The sequence below is a fragment of the Furipterus horrens genome, unplaced genomic scaffold, assembly GCF_987537825.1.
Source record: "Furipterus horrens unplaced genomic scaffold, mFurHor1.1.pri manual_scaffold_11, whole genome shotgun sequence".
Lineage (NCBI taxonomy): Eukaryota > Metazoa > Chordata > Mammalia > Chiroptera > Furipteridae > Furipterus > Furipterus horrens.
The window spans coordinates 47,364,651-47,372,298 of NW_028327181.1; the positions used below are offsets into that span (position 1 = coordinate 47,364,651).

General features: G+C 48.4%; 1 long non-coding RNA gene across 1 annotated transcript; it reads right to left on the minus strand.

Annotated features, from left to right (window-relative positions):
- Nucleotides 1-303: 303 nt before the first annotated feature.
- Nucleotides 304-3,603, minus strand: LOC149997519 (uncharacterized). The gene is made up of 3 exons (XR_016514147.1): nucleotides 3,394-3,603; nucleotides 2,535-2,608; nucleotides 304-2,091 (listed from the first exon to the last, which is right to left on the minus strand). It is a non-coding gene; the product is annotated as an uncharacterized LOC149997519 (long non-coding RNA).
- Nucleotides 3,604-7,648: the final 4,045 nt, after the last annotated feature.

A 7,648-nucleotide genomic window follows, 5' to 3' on the forward strand; every position in this document is an offset into this window, starting at 1 on the left:
CACACTCATACAAAGGCAACATTATTAGTCATTAGGGAAATACAAATTAAATCCACAATGAGATACTGACCCGTAACTGTTAGAAGGCAGATAATAACAATAAAAGACAATGCCAGATTTTGGAGCAACTGGAACTCTCTTCCATTACTGTAGGAATGCAACAATGATACATTTACTCTGGAGAACAATTTGGTTATTTCTATAAAGTTAAACATGCCCTTAACATATGATGACTAATCCCACTCCTGAGCATTTTCCCAAAAGAAATAAAAACATACGTTCACACAAAAACCTGTATGCAAATGTTTATAGTGACTTTATTCAAAATTTCTAAAAACTGAAAACAATTCAATGTCCTTCAACTGATGAACAAACTAAATGTAGTTCTTCTATGCAATAACAACTATTCACCAAAAGAAAAAAAAAAAGAATGAAATATTGATCCACGCAACAGCATGAATAGATCTCAAAAGCATTACGCTAAATGAAAGGAGCTCAACTTCATTTTAATGACAGTCTAGAAAAGACAAAACTATGGGGCCAGTGGGGGAATGCTGACTCTACAGAGGCATGAGGGAACTTTAGGGGGTGTTGGAACTGCCCTATACCTAAATTTGTGGTTATAAAATGGTTTGATTTATTAAAACACACAAAATTGTCCCCTCCATTTTAAAAGAGTGAATTTGATCTATGTAAATTATACTAAAATTTTTTTAAAGTTCAAAATGCAAGTAACTGTGAGAGATGGCACTGCTAAAAGCCCAAAGGCATTAAAATGAGCCACCAGCTGCCAGGGTTGTGTTGGCATCAATGCTGTTGGTGTAACAGGCTCTTCCACGGGATCACAAGGACAGAATTCCAAGTATCCACACATGCAAGATTGTGGGGTGGCAAGATTATTTATTCGGGTGGAACTAGAAGCTGCCCCCTGGGTTTCCAATGTCTCATCTCCCTCCATCCTGCCATGGGAACAGTCCAACCATGTTCTTAGCAAGGCCAAAACAAAAACCAGGGTCCAGACTTTCTACTTCATATTAAAACTTAGTCTTCCAGGGCCCGGACAGTCTGCTAAGCCTTCTCAGTCTCCATCCAGATAGCTTAGATTGTTTCTGGCTGCTCCAGAGGCAGAGGCTGTGTGGCTGCAAGCATGTGGCTGCTAAGGCCACATGGCTATGGAGAGAGAACACACGTGAGTGCACAGAGCAAGTGCATTATCAGGTGGGTGAGTGACAGAGGCCTTTGTTCCCTTGAGATCATATTAACTTGGGTGTGGGATGGCCCAGGTGCTTTCTCAGAAGAACAAATCAACTTCCCAAACTTTCTCAGGCTTTTGATAAGGTCCAATTCCTAGTTAGACTGACAGGCCCCTTTGGTCAAGAACCTCCCCCTGTACCCCTCAACAATCCTGTATTGGAAGAGCTTTAATCCTCTTGGTGGAGCACAATGTTGTAATCCCCTGGGGTGTGAAGCTGTAGCTCCTTGGTGAAGCGAACAGGCTCATGGTCCCCCGCTTATTAAATTCAATGTCTGATTCCCTTTGCTCTCTTTCCTTTATTAATAACCAGTTAACTACTAGTAACATTATGAGCCTTTGTGATCTGGGAGACAAATGTAAAGGACTGTGGCATGCTGGAGGTTTGCGAAGGGAAAAGTTGGAGGGGAGACTGGCAGGAGCCCGGGGGTGAGGCTTCCTCCTGTGACTTAGGCAGCCCGTTCCAGTTCATGTGGGTACACTTGAATCAAGCCATTCATTTCTAATGATTCCTGGAATGCAGCTTCAGGGGCACGGTGCCCAGCCTCCAGCTCCACACACCTCTGTGCTCACTGTGCTTTTCCTTGGTTTGCCAGAAAAAATATTCCAAAACAAAATGATACACATAGGTATGTGGGGCCCTGTAGCTAAGTCTTGCTTAAGGGAGAAGCCTGAGGCCACACGTCCTGGGCTCCCTGCCCTTGGAGTCCTGCTCTCCTGGCGGGTGTCATGGGAGACCTGAGACGTGAGATGAGAGTCTGAATTCTGTGCCTGGGTCCAGGACGCATCACTGATGGGCAACGTCCCTCCATGTCTTGTTGGCAAGTCTGTTTCACCACCTGTCACATGGAAATGTTAGTTGTTTTGAGCAACAAAGCACACTCTGTATTTGTAACCCATTTGTAAACTGAAAAATGTTATTTATGCAGGCAAGCGACGGTGAAAACCTCTCCTACGAGGTGACCCTGAGCTCCCCACCTTCCTTTGGACTGTTACCCCTTTGTTCCGTCCTTTTTACATCTGTGATGGGATACCAGCCTCCTCTGAAGGATCTGGGTTCCCATTAATGCGCCCCTAACCCTGGCTTTGATGAAGGAGATAAGCGAAGAGGCCAGAGGGTCTCCGGAAAGAAAGGAAGCTAGTAGCTTTTCAAGTTCAATGAGGCTTAGGAGGTTGGAAGGCTCTCCACAGAAGGGCCTGTTTCAATGAACGCCACGCATTCAAAGCCCTGCTGTTCCCAGACCTCTGACCACAGTCAGCCATCCAGGCAACGCGTGCTTACCTGTGCGGGGCGCCCTTCTCGAGCCGCTCTTCCACGCCTGGGCCTGGAGTCCGTGATGACCCAGATGGCATCACCTGGAATGGCGGACTAGGGTCAGCTCGGGTCAGCCCTCAGACCCCTGGGCGACAGGTGCAGCTTGCGCCTCCCTCCCCAGCCCCAGGGACTTGATGTATGCAAATACTGGGGCCCTCAGGCCGGGGACAATGGAGCGTCTTAATCCCTCAGGCAAAGGAGAGGGAGCGCCCTCCCCCACACCCCTCCCCCACACCCCTCCCCCTCGCTAAAGCCCCTGTGGAACGGAGACCCTTCTGCACTGGCCGGCTGGCCCTAGAGGGGGCTCCGAGGGGAGAGCAGACGCTGGGAGGAGTTTCTCCCGGGGCCCTGGCTCTGCCCAGAGCCGCGGGGCCTGTGCAGGAACCTTCAGGGGCGCCTGCTCCTTGGGGACAAGGGAAGCAAGCCCTGGTGGGGGCGGGGATGTCGAAGTCTGGTTAGGCTCTGCAGGCAACCGCCGCCACGCAACCTTTATTTATGAAATACTCGACCCAAGCGCAGAACTGGACACTGACCCTCCCGCCCCCGCCTTTCCCTAATCGGTGCAAGTCACTGTCCCCTGCGCCCTCTGAAAATCCACAGCAGGAGGAAGACGGCTCCTGTCTGTCCGAACGATTTGGACGGAACCGCCGCCCCTCCCCCCACCCCCAAAAGGTTTCTGTCTCCAGGCGAGGCGGTGGCAGCCCCCTCTTTCGTACCCACTGAGACTGTACGGGTCAGCCCCAGCGAGGCACCGGGGGTATAAAGATGGAAGGTGGACGCCCCCCGCGGCCCCAAACAAGCCTGCCCCTCCCAGGTCCTCGCTCACCCCCAGCGCAGCTAAACCTTCCAAGTGCACGCACTGGACTCTCAGGAAAGCAAACGTGCGGCGCCGGTGCACAAACGGGGGAAGCGGACAAGTCCAGTCTCTTGCAGTTCAGATTTTGCCAATATTCCCAGTTCTTTGTCTTCCTCCTTCCAGTCTAACGGCCCCGCCTCCCACGGACCTCCTGCAGCAGCTCCGGCCTCAGGCGACGACTGCTCTTCCCAGAATTTCTTCGGTGTCAGCGCCGCTCTCCTGGCCGCACAGCCCCCTGTAAAATGGGAGGAAGACCTGCAGGTCTGAGATGCCTCGGCTCTGAAACCCCCAAAGCGCCTGCACAATCCAGCGGTGGCTGTCTCGGGTATTGCTGCGACATTTGCTTTACCCCAGGGGCAGGGACAGAACTGAACTTTCGTGCATTTGAAGTACAAGACTGGACATTTTTCCCTTTGCTTTCCTGTCTCTGGGAAGACTTGCTTCTCAAACACGACCACCCTCAACGAATCATGGTGAGAGGAAGCTCTTGGCCTTCGGGGCTCTGGCGCTGCGTGTGGGACTTTGTGACCCTCTGGCTGTACCTAAGTTGGAGCCACAGTCTGCCCAGCGGCGTCTACGTGGGGCTTGTGGAACTGCACAGAGGTTCTTCCTCCACGGGAAGCGGCAGAGAGACACCACCAGCCGCAGCCCACTTGCCCTTCTGTTGGTGGGAAAGTCGGGTTCATCATTTTATGATATTCTCAGATTCAAATTATCATGTACATTACAGACAGGAAATCACCATTAGGTCATTTTGCCATCCCCTCTGGGGCTAAAGTGGGATCAATGAATGTTCTGCAGGTCTTTGTTCTCTCTGCATTAAATAATGTAAGAAATGGGGCTTTTGTTCTGGAGAGAGTATTATATATTCTAATAGATTTTCACAGTTAAGAAGGCCTTTCATCTTTGGTCCAGAGTTTCCTTTCTTTAAATTCATTTCATTACTTCATTCTTTGGATCTCCCTTTACTATGGCCTCTGCCTTTTGGGGTTTAAATCCTAAAGTTGCAGGGTGTAGAATTGGTTCTCTGAGCAGGACATGTGAGCCCAGCTTAGAATGGCAAACAGGTCCACCCGGACCAAGTCATTCCTTTCTGTACAAATGGGAAGAATTATAGACATGAACTAAGGAGCAACGTGAATCCACATTCCTGTGGTATGATGGGTAAGAGAGAACACTGAGGTTTTTCTCTAAGTATTTTATGACTCAAACAATATAAATTTTTCTGCTCCATTCAAAAGAGTCCAGCACACTTGGAAACCCCTCTTTCCCTGTTGCATTTCACTGCCCCGTTCTTTCACACCAATACCACCTGTTTCCACTTGGGGGTAACAGTTGTGGTGATGGGGAATCTAAGGCTCCTGGGGCTTGTGTTTCCTAAAGCTAGACGGGAGGGAGGGAGTTTGCTCACCAAGAACTCAGGGATGTAGCCTTTTCAGCCCCTGTTCAGGGACCAGGAAAAAAATCGTTTCATTTCTAAAAGATCTCCGTGGAGTATTGGCTTGTTAAGAGGCTGTAGATACTTGGCTCAACTTGGTGCTCCTGTTGGTTCTACACAAAACTTGAGAAATTATTCGCAGAGTTGGCGAGAACTCTTTGGTCTTTCCTGTCAGCACTTCTCCCAGATCATGGCAGCCTTCCTTTCAACCTCTGAGACCTCAGAGTCGCCCCACCTCTGGCACAGCGGCTGCTGCGAAGCACTGCCCCCTTGAGACTTTATTCCTGTCTTGGCACTTGACTTATAAGAGTTGGAAGGGCTCTGGTAAATTAATTGAACATAAGGCTCCCCTTGAGGGGCAGGGCATGGTGACTTCATCCCCAGTGGCTGCGCAAGACTTGTCTGCGCAAAGCAGGTGCTTATTCAAGAGGCACTGATTGGGAGTGGTGCTACTGTTTTAAAGCAAGGATTCAAAGACACGGGGCACTCCTTGTAAATTTTTCTTCTTTTTCCTTTTCCCTCCCTTTCTCCCTTCTTCCTTTCCTCTTTTCTCCTCTCCCTCCCTCCTTCCTTCTCCCCATTCTTCTTTTCTTTCTGTACTGGAAATATTGTTGATCATCTTACCATAGCAAGCATATTTTTAATCTTCTAGAGAGATGAAAGAAAATAAGAAAGATAAGATACTGTTACGAAAATTGTATTCTATTGGGGAAATGCAATAGCCAGTTCAACACAGAAATAAGTATGTTCAGAGAGAGAGAGAGACAAGTGCTGTCATGGTGGATGGGAGGGGGAGCAGGGAAAAGGAGCATCCTTAGAACTGGTCCCCATGGACAGCCTCTCTGAATAACTTTGAGTTGAAAGTTGAACAAGAGGCTTCGCCTATGTGAAACTCTGGGACTGGATGTGCCAGGCAGAATGTAGAGTAAGTGGAGAAGTCCCTGGGAGGGACAGAGTTGGGAAGTAAACAGAAGGCCAGGGTGGCTGAGACCGCCTGCATCAAGGTAAAGCCTCGTGGGCCAAAAAAAAAAAAAAAAAAAAAAAAAAAAAAACGAGTCTGGACTTTAGTCAATAAAGTAATTCTGTACCTTTCTCATTTTGGCTCTATCATGTCACTACTTTGGGTTTTATATTACTATAGGTGTGTAACAAATTGCCCCCAAGACTTAGTGCCTTAAAATAAGAATAATCATATATGATCTCATACTTTCCGTAGGTCAGGAATTTAGGATGTAGTCTCCAATTCCACTCTTTCGGAGGTTTGGTGGGGCAGGAAGGTCTTCCAAGTGTCCCACACATGTGACCAGCAAGTTGTTGCTACTGCCTGTGCTGAGAGCATCAGTCCCTACTCACATAGGCTGCTTGAGTGTCCTCACGGCATGGTGGCTGGTTTCCTCAGTGTGAGTGCCCAAGAGAACAAGCAAAACTGCAATGTCTCAGAAGTCACACAGCCTTATTTCTGCAATATCCTGCCAGTTATACAAGTCACCTTTTGGGTCTACAAAAGGCATGGGTACCGGGAGGTGCGCATCATTAAGAACAGCCACAGGTGTGTTTGCTTATCTGTTCAAACCGGGTAATTTGTGATGTCTTCCCTAAGCCTGGCATTTTATGGTGCTGACATCCATGAATACCCACATTCTCATAGGGATTCTAGCTTTAATTAGGTCATTACTCTGCTATGAGTGAGGGGCATGAGAAGGTGAGTAAAAGGGGTAGGGTGCACCTCAAGGCCCACTGAAGTCAGACCGCAGAAGACGCTGCAAGGCTTTCACTAAAGCTGACACACTTCTGACTGGGGGCAGAAGAAATAATGCCGGAGGCCCTTGTGACTCACAGACTTGCGATGAACTTTGCAAGACTGAGCTCACCGAATGTTCCGACGCCAGTGTTGTCTTTTCTCTTGCTACTGGGACTCCTCCAAGCCACACACATACCAGTGTTATCAGTGGGGAGATGTTATGAGGGGGCAGCCTGACAGTGTGGCATTGTCCTGTGGGATTTATGACTAGGTTTCAACAAATGACCTTTTCTCTCATTTGTTTTTCCCTGGGGCAGTCGATATGCCTCAACATGGGCTCACGGGGGGTGTTGGGGAACACCTGCATGCAGATTGCTTTGCTGTCTCCTCTCCAACACTTCTGGGCACTGCTTTCTCCTCCAGAGCTGCACTGTGCTGGCAGTGTCCTGCCGATGGAATGTCGTTTTAGGGAAGCCCTGCGGGGGTTGGCAGGGGACATTCTTGTGAGGAGCAGCTGGGATTTGTGGCGGAACGTGTTTCAGAGTTGAATTTACTCCGGCACAACTCCTTTTGCTACTCAGCACGGGACAGAATAACGTTGCAAAACTCTGGGGCAAAGGGGAGAGGATACTTTGTGTCAGGCAGCGTGACAGAAAAAAATCTTTCAAAGTTACAAAAACATTTTTAAGGAAATACATCACCGAATCACTTATGATTTGTCAGGAAACCTGGGCTCAAATCCTGGTGTCAGACTCTCTGTCTTTGCGGCAATATCTCTATGCTGAACTTCTCTCACCTATTAAATAGAGATGAGCATCTTTATTTGCCTCACATGGTTGCTGTGAGGATTGATGGTAGTTATAGTCATTAAAAAGTACTTTCAAATGCATTAATAGCTTTGGGGGGGAGCATACATAGATTTGGGACCTTCCCAGCTCCCTCCCCAGTTCCCTCTGACCTACTCCATTCCTTTATCTCTTTCCCCTTTGGGGATGAAGGAGAGTTAAAGACAAAAGAAACCAGTGAGAACTCACTTTTTAAAAGAT